This window comes from Rhodnius prolixus, unplaced genomic scaffold (genome assembly GCF_049639745.1).
Source record: "Rhodnius prolixus isolate KJV_2025 unplaced genomic scaffold, Rpr scaffold_9, whole genome shotgun sequence".
In the NCBI taxonomy this organism is placed as follows: domain Eukaryota; kingdom Metazoa; phylum Arthropoda; class Insecta; order Hemiptera; family Reduviidae; genus Rhodnius; species Rhodnius prolixus.
This window is the reverse complement of record NW_027411604.1, coordinates 11,909,450-11,932,361: the sequence shown is the minus strand read 5'-3', so window position 1 is coordinate 11,932,361 and position 22,912 is coordinate 11,909,450. Positions and strand designations below refer to the sequence as shown.

General features: G+C 35.7%; 1 protein-coding gene and 1 long non-coding RNA gene across 14 annotated transcripts in view; one reads left to right on the top strand and one right to left on the bottom strand.

The window, feature by feature from the left end:
- LOC141454708 (somatostatin receptor type 2-like) overlaps window positions 1-8,595 on the bottom strand; it is a 177,543-nt gene extending 168,948 nt beyond the window's left edge. For 7 of the 13 annotated variants that reach the window (XM_074129232.1, XM_074129241.1, XM_074129237.1 and 4 more), the window contains exon 1: window positions 8,418-8,576. The gene's annotated coding sequence lies outside the window, so the exon portion shown is untranslated. Of the gene's footprint in view, window positions 1-8,417 lie in introns of all 13 variants that reach the window. The other 6 variants (XM_074129246.1, XM_074129249.1, XM_074129243.1 and 3 more) reach the window with 4 other exon arrangements.
- Window positions 293-20,757, top strand: LOC141454712 (uncharacterized). Its single transcript, XR_012458906.1, has 3 exons — window positions 293-418; window positions 5,536-5,714; window positions 20,422-20,757. It is a non-coding gene; the product is annotated as an uncharacterized lncRNA (long non-coding RNA).
- Window positions 20,758-22,912: the final 2,155 nt, after the last annotated feature.

The following is a 22,912-nucleotide window of genomic DNA, read 5'->3' as shown; positions in this document are numbered from 1 at the left end:
ATCTTATTTTATAAAAGGTAGTTTGTAACTCGTCAAATATAGTAAAGATGAGACACTGTCAACAATAAGTTCTGCAACTATTTAATTAAATGATAAAAGACTTATCTTCTACTGTACTATACCACTTGGGTTATATAAACTAGGGCAAACAACTTCAATACAATATATCATTCACAATTAGTTTCTTTTATAATAACGTCTACAACAATCACTCAATAGTCAATTATCTTCTTCCTTTTGTTTGAATCCTCAGGGTGTCGCGAAAGTGAATAAAAGCTCTGGTCTAAGACACTCTTATGACCTTCTCTATATAAAAGTCTCAAACTTCTCTCTTTTTTCTTTGGATTTTTTATGGTTCATACTTTAATAAGCAGCAACATTATGTGGGTGTTGAAACAGTTCTTGTAGAACTTTAGAGGTAAGTTCAAAGTGTTCTCATAAAATCAATTTTCATAATGCAAATTTCAGGTAAAAGTTAAAAATAATTAATACACTAAGCTCCAAAGAGATCAGCTACAGCTGTCGGGAATAGAGTCACGGCCGGATTTTCCTATAGGCTAACTAGGTTTCAGCCTAGGGCCTCAAGATCAAGAGGGGCCTACATTTAAATTGTTAGCAAAATTAAAATTACACTATTCTAAAAACAGTACCAATAACAACATGTTTCATTTAACAAATTGATATATATCACAGTAGTGATGTATTTTATTATCTCTCACGTAATTTACAAACTTAAAAATGGGAGGTGAAAGGGCCTCATAAGTGGAATAGCGTAGGGCCTCTTTTCATCTAAATCCGGCCCTGAATACAGTAGAAAATTTTATAGGGAATTCTCACTTGCGTCAATCAATCCACTATATTGTGCGCTTAAAACATGAGCACTTCATTAATGGTGTATGCAAATGACAGAGACCATGTGTTGTTACCTAAAATGGCATTTAATTCAGAATCATAATCCTTCCACAAACAAACAAACCCTGAATTCAATTCTCGAAAAAACAAAAATGTTACCAATAATAGACTATGATCTACTTTTACTTAACTTTAAATGCACAACACACTTTTTCAAAATGACCCTTGGGTTTGTTGAATACAACAATGTGATTTAGTTAGGAGATAGAAGACTTTCGCATACCTATGCTAAATTTAGTTACAATTACACTAGTATAATTTGATGACTATAATAACCATATGTTTTGTTATTCGATTAATGCAAGACTTATTTATTTCCCTAATACAGATAGCAGTGTTCCCGTTTCAGCACGCTCTCACTTGATCCAAGTGACTACTCCAGTTCTGGCAGCCTATCTTAAATGAAAGAGGCTGATACTGAATCGAATCTCCACTTGCGGTCTCCTAGCTGATTGTTTTTCACCTGTACCCTTTCTCCGGGTTGAAAGTATTTGCTAGTTTAGTCCAACAACGTTTTCTTTCTCAGTGTTCTTCAACGAAATATGTTCTCATCTTATATCAATATCAAGAAAAATTTTGGTTTTTAGATATTAAGATAGGCCTGATGAGAAATAACTCTGCTGGACCATTATTGGAGGCTGCATTAACAATTTTTCTGCACTGCATCAGTAATCTTGCCAAATTTTGCTGAATTATCTCCAGTTTCTTCCCTACCATTGCATTTATTCCTTTCTTGACCAATTGAACATACATTTCAGTCTTGCCTTCTAGTAGCAGGGTGTCCAGACATGCATCGTTGCATGTTTCATTCGCTAGAAATGTTTGGGAATTCTTCCAACAGTTATTTTAGTTTTTCTTCTCTCTTCAAACAAACGGAAGCCAAATGAACTGTTTTGAACAGTACTTTATGCGAAGTTTCTGAATCGTTTGTCATGTGGTCATCATTTCCACATCGATAGCGTTTCCCTTGCAGATAATCTGGCATTATGTAACTAGCAAGTGCTAGTTTTAAATTCATTCATTTTACAATCATCCAAATTAGAACGTTGGTCAATCTTAGAAGTAATCATACTGGATTGTCCTCTGATTGTACTTCAACCAGCTTCAGCTGTTTCAATAACAACCTCTTCAATCCTCAAGGAAGAAGGCTATTATAGCTAACGCTATCGGCGTTTGCGCACATTTTAAGACAATATTGTCAGAAAACTCAAGAAAAGTAAGTTTATTCTTTATTTGAATGTCCTTGATTGGTGCAAGCTGTATAAGTAATACAGTAGCAGCTTGGAATTATAGGTAATTTTTAATAAATAATTTTATTTTTTAATTCTGAAATAATATGTTTAGTTCCGAAGTTTAGTAAATGTAATGTAAATTAGAGTCAACTTGGCAGACGGACTAAGTCCATGCCTGAAGTGTGCTCCGTTTTTAATTAAAAAAATGTTTGATTATTTAGTTACAGTAAATATTTTGTTTTTGTATGTACGATATGTTGTTTCTAAATAAACGCTACTATTATTATTATTATTAAATCAATATTGAACTTTAATTGAAGCTGGGTGCTTTCATTAGACTTAGAGATGCATCTTATTTAGAAGTGCAATTAGTAATTCAGAAACTAGAAATACTTTTTCTCCCTCATGTTGCGTACAGATACTAAAACTATCTTTACAAATAATCCAGTCTCATTAAACTAATTTTCCAATCTTTGATGTAGCAAGTAAAAGATTCAATTGTACCATCAAAGTGATCTATTTTAATGAGATTTTAAGTACACTTTGTAAATTATGAAGCATTTGTATGATGAGACACTCACTGTTGAAGTTCTCTACTTCTTGTTCATTATTTCCCACGATTGCACCACTATAGTACATTCCGAGCTAAAGTTAAATAAATAATATATTATTTATATTATAATATATTCAATAATTAATGCAAGCCTTATATTTACTCCCTTTACTTGGATAGAGGCACCCTCGAAGTTATCCCTCCCCGTGTTGTATGAAAATGAGAGTATGCCAAAAAAAAAAAAAACTCAGGCCTAATTTGAAAACTTTTTCCCTGGAAAGTTGGCAATCAATTTTTCAAAGTATTCAGCCTAGGCTAATATTTATCCGGAAACTCCCAATATAATCCACATATCAATTATAATTTTGTAAACAATGAAAACAATACTTCAAACTTTGGTTAGAAAAATCGATGCCAATATTTTCTAACAGAACAGTATTGATGTAGTTATTGTTTTGATTTATGGGCAGATTGAGTACAGAAGATTGATTTGCAAGACTGGTGTATTAGTGCCTCCTCTCCATACCTAGATCTGGACAGCATCATTTATTGTTGGGATTTTGCAAATAGAATGCTCCCCCCTTAGTCATTCGGTAACTTCTACAAAATGAGAATGTTAGTAAACATTTTGTCCACCAATCAGTGGTAGTGAACGCGGCTATGATTTATTCCTAACTTTCAACCAAAATTGATTACAACCATATTTTTAAATTCTTTTTTATTTTGAGTCTGTTATTGTGAGAAAAAAAGAAGTGCTTTGTGTGTTGGACTTTCGACACAACGAGAAATGCAACATTTTCTCTTCTATCCCAATCTTCTTTATTTATTTTATAAAAATAGTGGTGTTTAATAAGTTTGAGATTTACAAAATCGGTGAAACCAAGGCTTTCTTGGCCGGTTGTAGAGTGCCGATTTTTTTTTTCAGGCAAACTACCAAATTAGGTGTCGTGAACGGTGGGAACTAGTACACATACTTAACAATTAATTTCTCTTATAAACCATTAAATAAAATCCAAGGCCTAGACGGAGAATCTAACCCATTACCACAATACATATTAGCTTTACAGGTCACGCCTGTAATAACCGCTCGGCTATCGTGGAGCCTTACTGCAGACTATAGTATAAAGATCAACTTATTCTATCACACACACTATGCTCTTTAAAACTTCCAGAACGTACTGAAGAAAATCATTCGTTCAAGTATTTGTGTAATGACCGAAGTTCCAAATAGACATTTGGATTGTTTTCCACCTGATTGAAAATCACTAACAGCCCAAACTTGGCTAAGAATTTCTAGAGTTTTAGGAGCATCAGGGATATAATTTGGTAATTTACTTCCGAATTCATTGTTGGCGCTACTAAAAAAGGAGGTTGTGAAAATACTCGTTCTCACACGAGGAAATGGCGCTCTCTCAGTCTGCAGTTTATAATGTACATATGTACACTAAATACGGTTCATTAAAATTCCGTATCTAGTAAAAAATTAATTAGAAACGTAATAAATGTAGCAAGTGAAGTCTTGTGAGTGGTAGGTACCAGATTATTTAGATATAAAAGTGTAACACTGGCTAAATACCTCCGAGAATCTTCATGTTTCAACCGGTTGATTACAGCAACCTCGCGAATACTACTGGCTAAAGTCCAAAAAAAGAAAAAAGTCTAAAGGTCAGAAGACCACACAACTTCTGCATATTTTTTGTTAGTTTAAGTACAAAGGGTTTTTATTAAATATGTAAAGTCGACCTTTGTTCTCAGGACTAAGTCCAATTCTTGATTCTAACTAATTTATTTATTTTTTAAATCAATTGCCAGCGGATATAACGTACCCATTTTAAAAAAATAGAAAAGCTTTCGATGAACTGGTCCATTTCATTAAGTTAGTTTCAGTCAAGGCTACCCTAAATAAAAATTGGGGTCTAAGAAGATAATTTTATGCCTAATAGTGCAAACTAATGCCAAGGGAAAATAATAATAAATAAATAACTAATTGCAAATAGATCAACTAAACTCTTAAAAGTTGTATTGCAACAGTGGGATAGCAACAGCGAAGTTTGTCTCTTAATAAACCCCATAATACTCAAAATATCGCACATTTGATAAAGCGAAGTATTTTTAGCAATAATTCTGTTTGTTATAATTCTTTAATTAACCCTTGTAATTAGAAAATTATCAATTACAAAGTTGTAAATTTAAAAAAATTATTAGAATGAAAAAATTAATGCCAATTTCAGTCATTATAAACTTTATTCTGCCGAGCTTTCTGGACTAGGGACTAGATCATCTTCAGGGCTGTGGAACATATTTACAGTGTATTAACAATAATTATATTACAATGAATATGTATAATGTAACGAAAATTTACAAAAATATTTACCTAATTTACAATATACTGTTTTACGTCTTTAGAAGGTTGGTGTGTCTTCTGTCTTGTCTGTTCATGGACTCGGAAAGCTCGGCAAAATAAAGTTTATAATGACTGAAATTGGCAGTTATGTCTATGATTCAGTCACCAAAACTAATGAACAGTAATTAAAAAATTTACTTGAATCTTCCCCGTAAGGTAAGTATTATTGAAAAACTAGAGGTTCATTATCTACTTTAAAGAAATTGATCATTAATAGCTTATCCATCTTAAATTGAGCCAGTATTTAAACAAAATACAATGAACCTTAATTTTCGAATTAATTAAAAAAAAAATGTTATCCAATAAAATGAGATAACATCAATAAGTTCCAAATAATGAGCCCTAATTGCCAGTAAATATTTTCATTAAAATGAAACTTGTTTTTAAAAAAGTGGGATTTTTTTTTTTCTGTTTAATGAACTAAATGTTTTTAGAAGAAGGCGAGTGACCTCAACAATAGTCCTCGACATTTGGCACAAGCAGACGGAGGGAACTGCCTAGACTCAGTCGCCCTCCCATTCACCAACTCCATTGATGCTACAGTCCTTCTTACAAGGGGCATAGAAAAGCCAAGTATTCCTTCTTTGTTGAATGGATAAAAGAACTTCTACAGGTATTGAAGCACTTTATTTTAAAAAAAGTAATCACTTTTTTATTTTTTTATTGCAAACAATAAAAATAATTGATCGATTTTTATAATAAAATTTAATTATCTATTTACAGTAGTAAGTTGGTTTGTAAACGTGCTTTATGGAAACTATAATAAAATTGTATGAATCTTTGCACAATTATAGCTTAATCTCACCTCAAGTAACAATACTTATTAGAAAATTAATAACAAAGAGCTTACAGTAACTTAAGCTGAATGATTTGAGATTGTCCATTAAGTGCCGCGCCTCTGAAAACTCCAGAATCCATTCAGCACATTCCAAATGGATGTAAAATGTTGGCAGGCATAGAATATGTTACATTTGCCACAATGCTGTTGTTAAGAAATACCATTCTAGCTCTTTGTTCTCAGCATCCAATAGGAAACCATCAATTGGTGTTTTTCGCCCAAGTATGGTGGAAGACGAAAAGTAGAAAATATATTGAAACGAGCCCCCATTTAGTTTATAAATCAATAGATGGCCAAATTGTGCATATAATGCCTGCTGAATGTTCTTAAGTCAAGGGTTGAAATACGTAAATTAAACTGAACTTTGCGTCACAGCTGCAGCGAGTGCAAGAGGATCGGAGAGTACATGATTTACTGAAAATCGGAAGTATCTTTTGTGAAGATATGAGTGAAATATTTTATTAAGATTTGGAGGTAAGTTGGTATTCAATTAGTAAGACAATTTCAACGCTTTAGAATCATCTCTCGGAGTTGAGGATTTAAAATCAGATTCAAATGAAGATTGAAATTTAACTGATGAAAGGAGCTGACAGATTTGTTCTTAATACCGGCATTAGATAACAAGGATTGCTAACTCCACCAGCATTATTCCCGCATCTGAGTAACTTTCTGCCGTGTACCACCAGAGGCATTTCAGACTGGAAAACCGCTGCTTTAAACTAAAGAGATAATTGTATAGTAACAAACCTATCGCCTTTAATTGAAATATATTTCTGTAATATTATTATTTTTTGTGAATATTTTGAGGGGAATCAGAGGATAAGGCTGTAGTAGAGTTTGTTCAAGAGGGAAGAGAGCTGGCCGACAGTTCAGGGGGTGCAGCCTGTTACGTGTCTTGACAGTCAGAAGCTCTAATTTCATGTGAGAATCACAAAATTTGGCCTCCCTATTTCCTAGCACTATATTTTACACAAATTAAGATATTTAACCCCGAAGAATAGAACAAAGAAAAAAATTAACACCACCCAAAAAGTTATTGCATACAATTGTTTTTTGGTTGAAACAAAGTTTTGAAGCACACTTAAAAAGTTACAATATTAATACAAAATACGATAAAATAATACTGAGAAAAACAGATTTCACAAATAGCCGCCTTTCTTGTTTGTCCCGTTTTTTATTTGTTTATTTTTACAGAAAATGTCCGGGTAGACACACAGTTTTGATTACGTAATCATTACACTGCGGGTTATTTGAGAGAGATACAGTCACAGAAAGAAAGACAAACGCATACCTGTATATTATTGTACAACCAATACTGTTTACTACAGTATCTGGAGAACTAATCACTTTGTTAAATGTCTGGACAAGTTATTTATTTATTTTAAAGTCATATACATACTATATCCACCAATAATGTTTTGGTATTTTGATTTTGTTACAACCGCTTGCATATATCTTTGGTAAAATATCTTGGAAGTAAATATATTATTTTACATTTTTTCTTTGAATTAATTTGAAATAAATTTAGTTACTTCGGCGGGCTTCGCTCTAACACCTTCTAATGATAACTTACTAGTAATATTGTACATATTGGATAAAAAAATTAATGGAATCCACAAGTTCTTCTTCTTTAGTTACACTTCGTACATTATAATTGTTCTTTAACACGCATGAATTGTTTGTTCTGCATCAGCCAAAACCACGCTCTACTTACAAAAAGAATCATTAGACGCTTCAAAACCTTTTTTTTTTGTTTTTTTTTAATATTTCAAATAAATATGAAAGATATTTGTGTAAGTTCATTGTTCATGAACTTAAAAGAAACTTGTTACAGCCGCTTTTCATAAAAATTGTCAACAAACTATTTAGTAAGATAGCACACCTCTCTTCTACCGATTGGCAATTTTGGCAATGCTTTAACCGTTCTTTGATCTTCAAAAAAGGCGGTAGTAAATATTTTTTTGAAGAAGCAGCAAGTTCTCTCAGAAAACTCTTCAATAAATAGGTTTTTTTTCCAATAACAACTGTTCAACAATAAGTATACACATTTAGAAGTGTATCATGAATCTTTGGAGCTATTTTTTTGGTGAATAATATCGCTCTAATGAATTCTTATGTCGTGGCTGGCGGATTTCGGTAAAAAAAAGGGTTAATATCAGAAGCGACGAGGTACAAAAACATGCTAACATACATACAAACCACACCACGCACGCAAATTTGTATCACACAGATCGTGCTCTAAAATCATAGTGTTTTTTTTTTTCAAAATTAGGGGACTACAAAGATGGATTTCTGTTTTATAAATTCACGGCCGCACAATTTCTTGCTTCAATTGGGAGTAAGAGATGGTAAAATATTTATAAAGCCGACAAACCGGCTTTTAATGTTAAGGGTAATATATTCAAATTTGTTATTCATTGTAATGGATGCAATAATAAACTTTAAATATAATGCTATGTTAGATAAAATTGTACTTACGATACTGAATGAACGTTGATAGCCGTCAATGAAGGGTAAAACCAGCGTGTTGGCTGACAAGTACGAAGGTCGCACAGAGAATAGTTGACTGAGCCAACTGGCTTCGTCTGCTGTCCATATCCCACACCAGGGGTTGTTGTACCCCGCACATGCGCCAAACACTTTGATCACTCACTCTATCTCTCTTGCTCTCTAGCCGTCTCCACCTCTCTTCTGCTTGCCGCCTCTTCACAGATGCCTCCTCCACCTTCAAAGTGCCGCCTTTCGCCGCCCGCGTTGTGTCTACGTCCAAGACGACCACCGTCTCCGATCCACACACTTCCACTCTCAGTTACTAAAAAAGAAAAAACTTCCACCCCTTCTCAGACACCCGTTCTCTTCTCTATTCTCTTTTATACATGTGTCCACTTATACGCATCCATTACTCGCCACAGACTACGATTCTTTCTTCTTCAACATCTTCTATCTTCTACCATTGTTCTTCCTGTATATAATGAATCAATCACTGAGTCATTCTTAGCAATGTCATACATTTTTCGATTAAGATGGTAGCACCATCTTACTTTTATGTTTTCAAGATCTATTAAGAAAGAAATTCAAGTATAAAAGAAATAATCTTTCTTATCTTCCCGAAAGAGGAAAGTGAGATAATTGGTAAAGAACTTACCAGAAATAAAGTTTTGAAGTCCCATTGAATTGGAAGTATCTTTTAGGACATATTTCCTATCGGTTCAATTTCCTTCAGAACTATGTCCTTCTTTTTAGTAAACTTGGAAAAAAAACAACTTACCTAAAGGATTTTTTATAGAATTACTACAAAAACTAGTGTTAAAAACTAAGTGGATTTTAATTTTCTTACTTTTCAAATAGTTGGAATCATGCACTTTTGTTATTTTGTAAGTAGTAAAAAGTAAAGTTATTGCCTCTTTTTTCAGCTTACGTCCAACTGTCAATTTGGTGTTGTGCACGGAGGCGAATAGCAAACATACTTTACAGTCCATTTCTTGTATTAACCGTTAAATAAAATCCAAGGCCTAAGACCGGAAATCGAACCCAGCTCCACAATACATTTTAGCTTTACTGGTCTCGCCTCTAACCGCTCGGCTACCGTGGCGCCTGTTATTTTGTATTTTACACAGATATTTGATTTGGGGTTCTCTGAGAACAAAAAAGTTGTTTGTATTTGATCTGTGTGAGTCAGTGACTCGTGACTTAAAAAGGGAAAATCTACTTTGCTCAAGTGTCACCTGGAGACGAGATTAAAATGGTTAATCGAAAGTACCATTTTACCGACTCATTTATTATCTTGTTAAAAACGGTTTTCATGATTTTATTTAAACTATTTTACGGTGATTACAAACATAAAAAGGCTCTAAATTTGTTTTTTTGAAAAATGTTTTTTGGAAAATTCAATTAATGGCAATTCAGGAAGAGAGGGGCGCTGCTGAATTCCTTTCAAGTGTCAACACTGGGTAAAAAACAGAAATTTAAACAAAACAAGTTGGTTCCGTATTTTAAGTAATTTGTTCAATTAAATAATTGAAATAACCTATTTCAATGGTTTAAAGACGATAAAACAATTTAATTCTCAAAAAAATAAATTTAAATTTTACTCTCGTCGTATTGAAGCGGGTGTTCCTCAAGGAAGCATCTTAGGACCTATCCTATATGTTATATACTCAGCAGACATACCGATCCATCCTGAAACTGTCCTCCCTAACTAATGCAGATGATATCGCTATACTTTCTCCTCACATTAATCCGGTAACTTCACACAGAAACCTTCAAACTCATCTCTTTTCTCTTGAGAAATGGTTTTAAAAAATGGAAAATCAAGTTAAATGAAACAAAATCTCAAAATATTACTTTCACCTTCCGCCGGATCACTCTTCCTCCGATCTTCTATGACTCAATTCCAATTCCTACTGCCAATGTTGTCCGTTATCTTGGGCTTTATTTAGACAAAAGACTGACTTGGAACCCACATACACGACTTATACGAACTGAAGTTAACACGCGTTATCGACTACTTAAAAGGCTATTAGACCAACGTTTAACACTTTCACTTAATAAAAAACGACTGATTTACAATTCTATACTAAAACCCGCCTGGATGTACTGGTATTGAACTGTGGGGTTCAACGAAACGCGCCAATCTTCACAGAATTCAATCTCTTCAGTCTAAAATTCTCCCCACTATCGTTAACGGCTCCATTTTACGTTTCAAATCTAACTATTCACACAGGCCTGGAAATTCCGTTCGTAGGTCCAGGTTGCACGAACTCGCTATAAAAGTTTTCATCAGAATTTGCACTCTCATTCCAATCCTCTAGTAATAAATCCATTTATCATCTCATCACCATCCAGATCATCCTCCCAAACGATTAAAACGCCAGTGGCCTCGCGATTTTCTCTATTCTGAAGAGAGTAGCTAATCCTGGAGACGACTTAGGGAGTGTTATCACTGGGTAACTTCTCCCCTCAATTAGTGAGTTTGTAGTGGTGTCAGTTATTGTCATTGTTTCTTATAGCGTATCTAGGCACTGAGGTAACTTAACAAATAAATTAAAAAAAAAAAAATGTACCCTCATTACTATTCTTTTTCCGAGAATTTTCAAAGGAAACGTATGTTCTTCGGACGACTGAACTTTCCATTAATTAGGTAAAAATGAATGAATTAAACTTAACAGAAAGGAATAAACAAAAGAGTAAAACTTACAGTAATAGGCGCAAGTCAGTGTACATCATTATTCTGCAAAGCTAGTCGAAGAAATAACATTTACCACAACTCTAATGTTAGTTAGACAGAAGAAGCTGGGAGGAAATCTAATTAATTCATTTCCCGCGTTGCAAACGATTGGCAGGAAACACTCTTACAAGGTGCGTACCTGCCGTGCAAGTGTACACGTGTTCTAAACCCGCCCACAACAAGAGGATGATCTTAATTATTCCCTTATTCACTCTCCCTCTATCTCTAAGCATTCGTGGAAATGTAGTAGAACGTTCGCTCGGTCGATTTAAACAGAAACAATAAAAGCAACCTGTTCTTAGATCGTTCTTCGACACTAGCGAGTTCACAAGAGCACTTGGGATAGTTTTGAATTTATTTATTTTGAGACTTTCCAACGATTTACTTGAAACTTGATACCAACTTTGTGCTCACGAAGGAATATAACGGCTATTTGGAACTCTCTTTTTTTTTTTTTTTTATTAGGGCCATCTGATTAATCCGGGCGAGATGTCAAGCTGTTTGGTATCTCATCCAGTAGTCTCAAGAGTGGTGGCTTGCCATGAAGGAGTTCATTAGGGGCTATTCGCCGAGGCTGACTGCAGAATTAATCCGTCAAGGCCGTGGGGCTATAAGGATATATTGTAGGCCTAATAACTGGCCATTGCAGGCTCAGAAAACACATGCATCTTATGGGCCTGGCAGATGACAACCTTTGTAGGTTCTGTCAGGAAGAGAAGGAAACGGCACTGCACGTATTGTGTCAGTGTGAGGGGCTTGTCTGGCTAAGGATGTTACTTCTCGGGGAGGAAAAAACCAAGGCCTGTGAGCTTTACCCAAGAGTCGCTTTCCAGAATTAAGAGTCTGATTAAAAGGACAGGTCTGGAGGGTGAGCTTTAGAGTGAGGGGTGCCACAATAGATCCAAAGGGGTCGCAGTGGCGTAGGCCTTGTGGCCGCCTTAGTTGAATCTACAATCTATCTCATCCAGTATGCATGTACTTATTTCCCCCTTAATTTTTTTTTTTTAAATTTATTTTGTAATTTACAATGTACAATACACTATACAATAAGTAAATAGGGAGATAGAAGTATAGAGGCGTGAAAGGCAGGAGGAAAGAAACTGCCCAGCGGCAGCACTTTCTACAGGATATTAATTTTAGGCCTTCAGACTGCGAGGAAGTCGCGGGGCCACTGGCGATTCAGTCGGCGAGGAGTATTGTCAGGAATGTTAGAGGAGGCGAGAGACTGTACTAGAGGATTGGAGCTAGTCGAGAGAGTAGTGTGGAATTTTTGATATTTAGTCTTGGCTAATTGGTGTACGAAAGGGATGTTGAGGTCGTTGTGTAGAGTGAGGTTAGTTACGTAGAACGGAGCGTCAGCTATCTGTCGTAGTAGTTTTGATTGAAATGTCTGTACAGTCCGTATGTTTGTAGGTTTGGCTGAACCCCACAGTTCTAGTCCGTAAGTCCACATTGGTTTGAGGATAGTACTGTATATTAATCGTTTGAGTTCAATAGGTAATTTGGAGCGTCGTCCAAGAAGTCTGTAAAGTAGTTTCGCACGTTTTGTCATTGCTTGTCTTTTAAGTCTAGTGTGTGGGTTCCACGTGAGTCTCTTGTCTATGTAGAGCCCAAGGTAGCGCACCAGATCTGTATAAGGAAGAGGATTGCTGTTGAAGAGGACAGGTGGACAGGAGCCCCGCCGGAGAGTAAACGTGGCGTGCTGGCATTTCTGAGAGTTCATTTTAATCCGCCACTTCTTGGCCCAGGATTCTATTTTATGTAAGTGTGTCTGTAATTTGTATGAAGCTGATGTAGGATGTGTACTTGTGGCTAGTATGGCTGTGTCGTCTGCATATGTACAGAGTAGTGTAGAGGGTTGTACAGGTATGTCTGATGTGTATACTGTGTAGAGAACGGGGCCAAGTATACTCCCCTGCGGCACCCCCGCCCTCACTGTGGAGAAAGAAGAGATTGCTGAGCCAGTACTAATTTGAAAGTACCTATCTGAAAGATAGGAGCGCAAAATGAGGTAGTATGTTGAGGGAAGATGCTTTTTCAGTTTGAACAGTAATCCAGGATGCCAAACACGGTCGAAAGCCTGGCTTACGTCTAAGAATGCCCCTGCCCCCTTAATTAAGTGGTGAAAGTACTTCCGGCATCCCAGTTTCCTCGTCGATTTTGTTGTCAATATGGAAAATAATAACATGTTCACAAACAGATAAAGAATTAATTATATTCCATTCAAGATGGAGTCTGAATATACAAACTTTATTTCAGACTTAGTAGCGTATTCGCTAGATCATTCACTGCAAGAAGAAACAACCGAACGAACACAGAATACTCAAAGACAAGAGTCCTCAATGTGTATTCCGTGAATCAGCCTCATGCCCTCGCAAAAACAAAATGGTAATAATATACAGTAAATAGTTCAGTTGTAGTTAAATTGTAATGGTATTCAGAGCAGTCAAAAGCAAAAGAGCATCTGCAGCAGAAAGCTACAGATGGGTTGATCGAAGTAACACGTCATGAATCTAATTTCATGTTTATGATCTGGTTATCAGTAGAATAAATATCTCTCTCTAGCCTGGCTACATAATATTATGTCTATCACATTTTTGTTTCATGTCGAATGAAAAGAATAAGAGAGACTGATGCTGACCTAACCTAGTTATAGCACTATGGTGGGGTCAGATCTTGAGGAGACTATGTCAGGAGAAGGGGGATACGTTTCTTAATTTCCTGATGTCATGATGCGTTGCAATCATTAAATAGCGGAATAAGAACTCTGGCATTTGGAGATCAGAGTACGAGGTCACTGAGAGGGAAGATTGGATGTATTAGACATTAGAGGGATGGTGAAATAATCTTCTTTGATTCGGACCCTTGGAGAACAGAAGTCACCCTGCCTTTTAAGTCTAATCTAATCTAAACTACTTCTATCGTGATCCTACACTCTTGAAGTTAGAAATTACCGCTTCAAAAAATAAAAATTAATAAATAAATACTAAATCGACGTCAGCTATTGTGTAAACTAGACACTAAAAATTTTGTGCTGAGTTTAATTTACTTTTTTGAGGTAAATTGAGACTTTATTGTATTAACTTTGCTATTATATTGACAATTTGATTGTTATCTTAAGAACAAAGTTAAAAATAGCGCCTTTTAAAAACAACCACAGTAAGAGAAGAGCTGTAGGCAAAATGAGCCTCAGCGAAGAAGAAAGTGAATCAGACGATAGTTTTACTACCAAAACTTCAATGACCACCAAGGCGATCACCAAAGAGGCCAAAAGAGTTAGCGCGACTGGGTGCTCACCGCCCAAAAAGAAGACGAAAAAGAAGAAGCTTACAGCTACTGTAAAAGTAACTAAATCGACAACAAAAAGTGAACCGACTGCAATGAGCACTGCAATGCTAACCGAGGTAAGTGTCACCTCTTTACCGGCCACCGCAATATCTGCCCCTCCGGGCATTATCTCCGAAAATAAATTCGAAAACTTAAAAGACGACGACACTATGGAAACGAATACCACGGAAAAGCCGCAAAAAGAATACAAACCTCCTCCAATTTACATCAAAAACCTACAGAATTATATGGAATTCTGTAGAGAAATCACACTTTTAGTTGGAGCCAGCAACTACACATGCAAAACGAACCTCTCAGGAACCATTTTGACAGCGCTAACCGTAGAATCCTACAGAAGCATTGTTCATTATCTGAAAGATAAGAAATATACATACCACACTTACCAATTAAAACAGGACAAACCCTTCAGAGTGGTGATTCGTAACCTTCACTACAGTGTCCCAGCTGAAGATATTAAACAAGAAATTGAAGCGCAAGGACATAAGGTGAGAAAAGTCTCATTAGTTTACCACCCAATAACAAAGTACCCGCTGCCTCTGTTCTTTGTGGACTTAGAACCACAAACTAACAACAAAGAAATATTCAATCTTCGAGCAGTATTGAATACTATTATCCGTGTCGAAGAACCTTACAAACAAAACAATATTGTGCAATGCAAACGCTGTCAAACGTACGGCCATACCAGAGGTTACTGCCAACATGCCCCCCGCTGTGTAAAATGTGCAGGAGCCCATCTCACAGCTGAATGTACCAAAAAAACAGAAGACCCACCGAAATGCGTTCTGTGCCTTGGACAACATGTGGCGAGTTGGAAAGGATGCACTGTCCACAAAGAACTGCAACAGAAGAGAAAGCCGGAACCAGTCTATAATCACCCGTCTGCACTGAGAAGGCAACAGGAATCGAACCACGCCCCTCAGCTTCATTCTTCATCTCCTCTGCAGCTTGGAAGAAAGGCTTCATTGCCAAACACCAGTACCCTAAGCTATGCTGAAGTAGCAGCTGGACCATCTTCTCTTCAATCTCAAACCCAAGCTCCAGTCACAACCACTTCTCCAATTGACATCACATCAACACTCAACTATTTCATCACTGACTTGAAAAACCTGGTAACTCCACTAATTTCGCTTCTCACCTCGCTAATCAATAAACTACTTCCTTAAACTCCTACTATGGCTCACACTCAACATTCCTTAACTATTCTTCTTTGGAACGCTAATGGACTAACTTCACGACGACATGAACTGGACATTCTTCTCCATGAGAAAAGAATTGACATTGCGCTGATTACTGAGACCCACTTTACAAGCAGATCATATTTCTTCATAAACGACTACATTATTCACAGAACTGACCATCCAGACAACACAGCTCACGGAGGGACCGCCATACTAATCAGAAGAACTATACAACACAACTACACTCCTAGCGACTCAACTAACTTCTTGCAATCTACTACCATCACTCTACCCAGTAATCCTTTCCAGTTCTCTATCTCAGCAGTTTACTGCCCACCCAATCACCAAATAAACCAAGAGCAATTCCACCGATTCTTTCAATCCTTAGGACCTCGATTTCTTTCTGGCGGCGATTACAACGCGAAGCATCCTCAATGGGGAAGCAGAGTGAGAAATCCTCGAGGCATGACGCTCTCTAATACTATATCTTCCAATAGACTCAGTACTCTTTCACCCAACCAACCGACTTACTGGCCAACATCTCTCAGAAAACTTCCTGACCTGCTTGACTTTTTTGTCTGTTCTTCACTCACAAATATTCACACAGAAATACAAGGAATTAACGATCTCTCATCTGACCATAGTCCTGTCTTACTTACTTCTCCATGAGAAAAGAATTGACATTGCGCTGATTACTGAGACCCACTTTACAAGCAGATCATATTTCTTCTAGACGTGCGACCTATACCCATTCCACGTAGACCCACTCTGATTAACGGACCAATTGACTGGGCCCTCTTTCGTTCCAACTTAGAAGAAAAACTTGACTTACATACTTCACTGAAAACATCACAACAACTGGACGACAAAGTAAACGACTTCTCAGTGGCAATACAGCAGAGCATTTGGAATTCTACAATCTACATACGACCTTCTACAACTACTCTACCAATCCACAATCTACCACTTCACATCCGCACGCTAATCACAGCCAAAAGACGAGCTAGAAACCAATGGCAAAAGCAAAGGTACCCATCAAACAAACGAACTTTGAACAGACTAACCAGACAACTAAAACTAGAGTTACAGAAATATTACAATGACAGGTACGCAGACTTCACTGAACAACTAACAACTGAAAATAAATCTCTATGGACTGTTACTAGAAGAATATTGAAGTATAAGCAAATATCATCTCCACTTCGTCAGGATAATGGCTCTTGGACCAAGTCCGATGAAGAGAAAGCCAACTTATTTGCAACCCACCTTACAAATATATTCTCGCCACATATCGACATACTAGACCAGCGACATGCCGCAGACGTTAACAACAGACTGGACATTCCCCTCCAACTCAGCCTACCACTAAAACCCTTTACACCTGCAGACGTAATGAACGAAATTCGCCGACTGCCTAAAAAATCACCTGGCTACGATCTCATAACCTCAACCATCTTAAACGAACTTCCAAAAAAAGCCATACTATTCCTATCGCAATACTTAGCAATGAAACCATGGCTATAAGCCTTCTTAGAGGGATATTGATGGCAAAGAATACTCTGGAATAGTGTTCGATCTAAAGGAGAAAAAGGTTAGTTGCGAAATAACCCAATAAAATAAAGAAAATCTTATTAATTATTTACAAAGAAAGGAATTAACTCAATTGGATTCCCTTAAGCAAATCCTGGCTTCGATTCCATTTGCCTTGCTTTTTCTCTTTCTAATCTTACAGCTCTCTTTCCACTGAAGGATCACTATAAGAGGTTGGCAGGACGCCGCTTTAACTTAAGAGAAAAAATTATTGCCCTGAGAGTTAGTTTCTGCATAGCAGCATTTCCTAATAATTTTAGCTAATTTAAAAAAAAAGTATTCAAACTAAAAAAAAAGTTTTAATTATGAACATTAGACTTAATGATGTCAACCAGTCAAAATGGTTGTTTGAAATTGAAATACCCTTCCAGCCTCGGTCCAGAATGGTTGCCACTGGCAACAAACAACATTTGCTCTATTTTCCATAATAATAACTAGTTTGTAAACTTATACCTTGTTTATCGTCTGGCATATTACTCGCCACATATAACATGTGTACTTCATATCCTTTACCATCTCACTCCGCACAACCATTATCCATTAAAAGAAACTTTTTCATACTGTTCATATTCTCCACCTGGGCGTCCGGCAAAACTAAATTAATGTTCCTCCAAAAGACAATCCTACTACCTGGCGAATATCGCTGTTCATTTTGGAAAATTCATATTAGAGTTTCTTTAGTGAAAATATGCGTACTGATATCAGCCGAATTTCCTAAAATCTTGGCATTATTGGAGTAGAAAGCAAAGTATTTCTTTTTAATTAAATTATTAATTATTAATTAATTTTGTTTTGTTTGGCTCGGCCTTCCAAAATTGGGAAAAAAAGAAATAGAACGCAGCCCGAGTTGCACTTTCTTGTCCGAGAGAAATCTGAAATGGTTAGGTATAATTCTACTTAATTTTCTAATTAAACTTAGTATAAACACTGAGGGCATTTCCCAAGTTACAAGGATATGGTCTTAACCACACAACTGAAACTATCTGAAGAATAGGTTTACCAGTAGTAAAAACAGGCGAGTAAGGAGACGCATCAGATGGAGCGTTGTCCTTTAATTGCATGTTAAAACATCCTGGACAGGAACTGGACTATAAGGACCTCAAAACATATGTTTTTTGGTGAAATAAATGTCCGGAAGCGTTCACAAATCTTTTTTTACGAGAAGGAGGAAGTAAAAAGTGAAAATGCAGTTTTTCATTAACATAAAAACCAATATTATAATTAGGTTGTATCTGTATTATGTTGAGGAATAATTAAAATAATTTTAATTCTATTTAAAGCTATTAATGAATAAAATTTCTTTAATTTATTTTAATTTTAAAAGTAAATAAATACTCTGGCCATTATAAAGCATTGATGAGCTTTCTTTAATTATTAATAAATTGAAATGAATTCAATCTGTAATTAAATTTGGATTACTATTTTAATTGGGAATTTTATTCTATGATAATTTTTTTCTGCTGGGGTTCTTTTGTAATTACAGAATTCAATTTAAAACAAAATGGATTACAAATTGATTGATTAAAATAATAACAATCATTGATTGCTGATGTAACTTAGTTTAGATTTTTACATTCTCTTTCTAGATGAAAAAAATAGTTCCATCATTTGAAAGTATTCGCTTAAAATATCAGTTTCAAAGTTTTCTTAGCCAATTTTTATGATTTTGAAAACTAAAATTTTGCATTTCGATTTGTTCGTTCAGTTAGGTGACCTGATGTGATTTAGCGATCACAATTTACCATAAATACCGCTTTTCTCAAATGTTTTTGTTTTCCTTTCTAGAGATTTTCTGGTTGAAAATAGCTTTTAAGATATTCTTTCACAAACATTGTAACAATGTTTGTGAAAGAATTCACTTTGGGGCAGATCACTCTGAGGGAAGTGAAGGAAGAATTCTCTCTCTCTAGTGCCACTTCATTTTGTGGTTTACCCCAAACTCTATACGTGAGAAAAGGTTGAATAGGTTTTGCAATTTCAAGTTTTTAAACGATGTATAAAATTCGGGAATTGTAGTCGTGTGATTTGTTCACATCAAATCTTTTTTTTTCTCAAATAGATTATTGATTTGTATATGCTAGCCTTTGTCACTAAAAAATATGAAAGCATCTTATCTTTTTTTCGTGGGGCTTATCCTTACTTGGGTTCTATACAGCAGATTGTTCAGCTCACCAAAGAAATCCCTATTGAGATATCTACCTACAAATCCTGATGGGAAAATACAAATTCATTTCTTGGTCTTTTATATTATGTTCTTACAAATCATACCGAGCATTATCGTAAGTTTTCTTCTACGATCAACTTCTATGTACCTGGTTACAAGTAGCTTCATTAAATTCAGAAAACGTTTCCTTTAAACTTTAATAATTCATTTTATTACAGCCAGTTAATGAGTTTTCCCTCCTGTCCACTCGTCCGTTTCTCTTTGACCGTCACAAGAACCGTCGGACTTAATAAAGCTAGAGATAAACACAGAAGGCTGTGGACAGCCTCACAGATGTAAGCTCTGAATTAAAATTTGACATTTTTACATTAAATATCATTCATTTAAAGACTGAGAAACACATTTTGAAACCATATTTTTACTGATGTGCGCTACTACTCGGATGTAAGTTAACTCAAGCTCACACTAATTAACTACCGACCCCCAGCAAAGTTTACAACCACCCACACAACTGGAGAAACTATATGGTCCCTCTGGATCTTTAAACTGAGATTAGAGCTACGCTCCTGTGTAATTCCAAGTCAGCTGTACACAATAATCCGGGTCTGAAATGATCAAACAATACCGTAAATCCTATTTCAATCAAGAGGTATTGTTAAACAATTATTTTTTTTAATTCTTACTTCTTAGTAAGAACAAAAATGCTGATCGTATCACGTTTTTTAATTTCTGAGTTCATCGATAATCGAGTTTTTTATTTATTATTTGCTTTTTACTTTATCTTGTTACTTATGATTTCATCTCTTTCAATTTCTGGTTTATAATCACACCTTTCTATTATTTTTCAATAAGTTGTAACCTCCGACGCATGGATAAATATCTAGGCCAAATTATTCTTTGTTTTCTTATGTAATTCTTCATTACTATAAAATGAAGCGTTTCTTATTTTTCTTCTAATTTAAGTCAACATCTTAGGACCATCTTGGTGCCGTCAGCTACTTTCAATGCACTGTTAGCCTCCGGACGTATTCTCTCATTGCAGATAACATTTTCAATCCCAACAATAAGAAGATCTTTGGGGAAAAATCAAAGGACCTGCAGTGTATCCAGGATCTCCGTGCGGGAATCCAAGTACAAACTATTCAGCTGGTTCAATTGTCTATAAATTAAGTTTATTTAATATTGGATAGCTAGGGATGGACAGTAAAATGTAATTGTATAGTGAGACCTTTCCTCCTTACAGTCTAAGGACTAAGGAGTAGAGATTATCTGAACTAAAATCTTTATGTAAATGTATATTTCTGATGTCAATAAATCTCTCTATTATTTATTTTATTATCTGTCAATGTACGTGGCAAAAATTTTGTGTTAGCCCTTAGGGCAAAAACTCTAACAAGACAGTAATATTACTAACAGAGAATGTACAATTTATTAAAAATAAGTGGTTTCAATCACCTTATCTTGGTTTGGAAAATAATAAATCAATTTTACTAAGCTCCGCCAAATATAACAACACAAAAGCTATCTGTCCAGACAGATATTGTTTGGGTAGTTGCATTGAAAGGACACATTGTCTGCGGCTGGACATGGTCTATATCCTGCACTAGTTTCCTGTTCTTTGCCAATACATGTTCCAATATCTTCCTAAAACTGTGAAATTGATAACAGTGCAACACAATATCTGATGTGAATTAATCAATATAAAGGTGAATCATCCAGCTGTTCTTCAACTTTAATCTAAGGAAAATAATTGACAATCCAGTTAAAGAAGTGATATTCATATCATGAACTAACCAAAAATTATTATCCCTATAAATGTGAAAATTAACTTTTGAATCTTGCTAAAGTTTGTTAATGTTAAAATAAGCAACTATCCAAGTGTTGAGTGCGATATTCCCTTATTTCATTCTCTATTACTATTTTAATCTAAGTGTTAAATTTTCTTTAAAACTAGATGGCTTTAAAAAGCTTGGGAAACTTAGAACACATAAAACGAATCGCAGAACGATTTCTTGAAGTGAACGTCAACATTTGCTGACAAAGTTAGTAATGAAAAACTGGTAAAATGATTATACTAATCAAATTTACACAAAATCCAAATTCGTTATTAAACATTTATAGAGAACAAACTATAATTCTCTTTCCCTAAAAATCTATGGATTATCAACAATCTAAATTAAAGGAATAGATATTCCACCACGCATCATTGATTTATGCATAGGTTCACCCACAATCAATTTTTCCGAAACACCTCACACAACCCCCAAACTAACCTCATTCCTGTTAACTTTCCATAAATAAATTCTTCTAGAAGAATTGTTATTGAAAAAGTTGTCTACGTGCATACAAAGTATACATATAATGGTTATACAAGAATCAAAGGAACCATTCTCCATGAAAATATTGAAGAACGGGAATAATCCCTTTGGGTACTTCAGGTCAAGGAATTTTTTACGCAGAAGGAATTAACTTCAACTTCAGATCGCAATAATTACAGTATTTTCTAGAACCCTGATTGACTGCCTTCTGATCAGGGACATTTTCATTTTTTTAATTACATTCACTATGCAGTGTGGCTAATAAATAACGAGACTGATGATGCTACAGAAGAACTATGCATGCGCCAAATCCTAACGACCGACAGCTGGGCAGCGTAAAGCCTTCTCTTTCGATTTCAGCGTCTCACGTGTTTGTAGAGAAATCTGTCTGACCGGAACCATCGTTTGTGTAAGAGGTGTTAGTTTCGTTTTGCCGAAAACATGATACTACACATGTAGTAGAGCAACGAACGGTCGTGAAATTTCTCATAAAACTTGGTAAAACCACTACTGAAACTTATCTTTTATTAAAAGAAGTTTATGGTGATGAATGTTAATCACGTGAGCGCGAGTTTTTGAGTGGTTCAAGTGTTTCTAAGATGGGCCGAGAAGACTTCGGAGATGATGACCGCCCAGGTTGGCCTTACACGTCCAAAACGGATGAAAATATCGATTATAATTAATCAACATTACTACCGTGAGGTGCTTGCTCAACTCCGTGAAAGAGTAAGGAAAAAACGACCCGATTTATGGAAGAACAAGTCATGGGTTCTCCATCAAGACAACACGCCGGCTCACCTGCATTGTCTGTCAAGACGTTTCTAGCAAGTACAACATTCCAGTTTTAGGCCATCCGCCTTATTCGCCTGACCTGGCCCCACGTGACTTTTATCTGTTCCCCAAAGTGAAATCTGCATTAAAAGGAACACGATTTCAGTCCGTTGAAGCTGTGAAAGAAAAAGCGGCCAGCGTCATGCAGGAGCTGACAGAAAAAGACTTCCAGCACTGTTTCGAACAATGGTAAATTCGCATGGAGCGTTTTAGGGATAGGGGAGGGGTGTATATTGAAGGAGATAATAACTAAATATATATAAATTTAAAATAAAATGTTTTACAGCAATAGTCTCGTTATTTAATAGCCACATCTC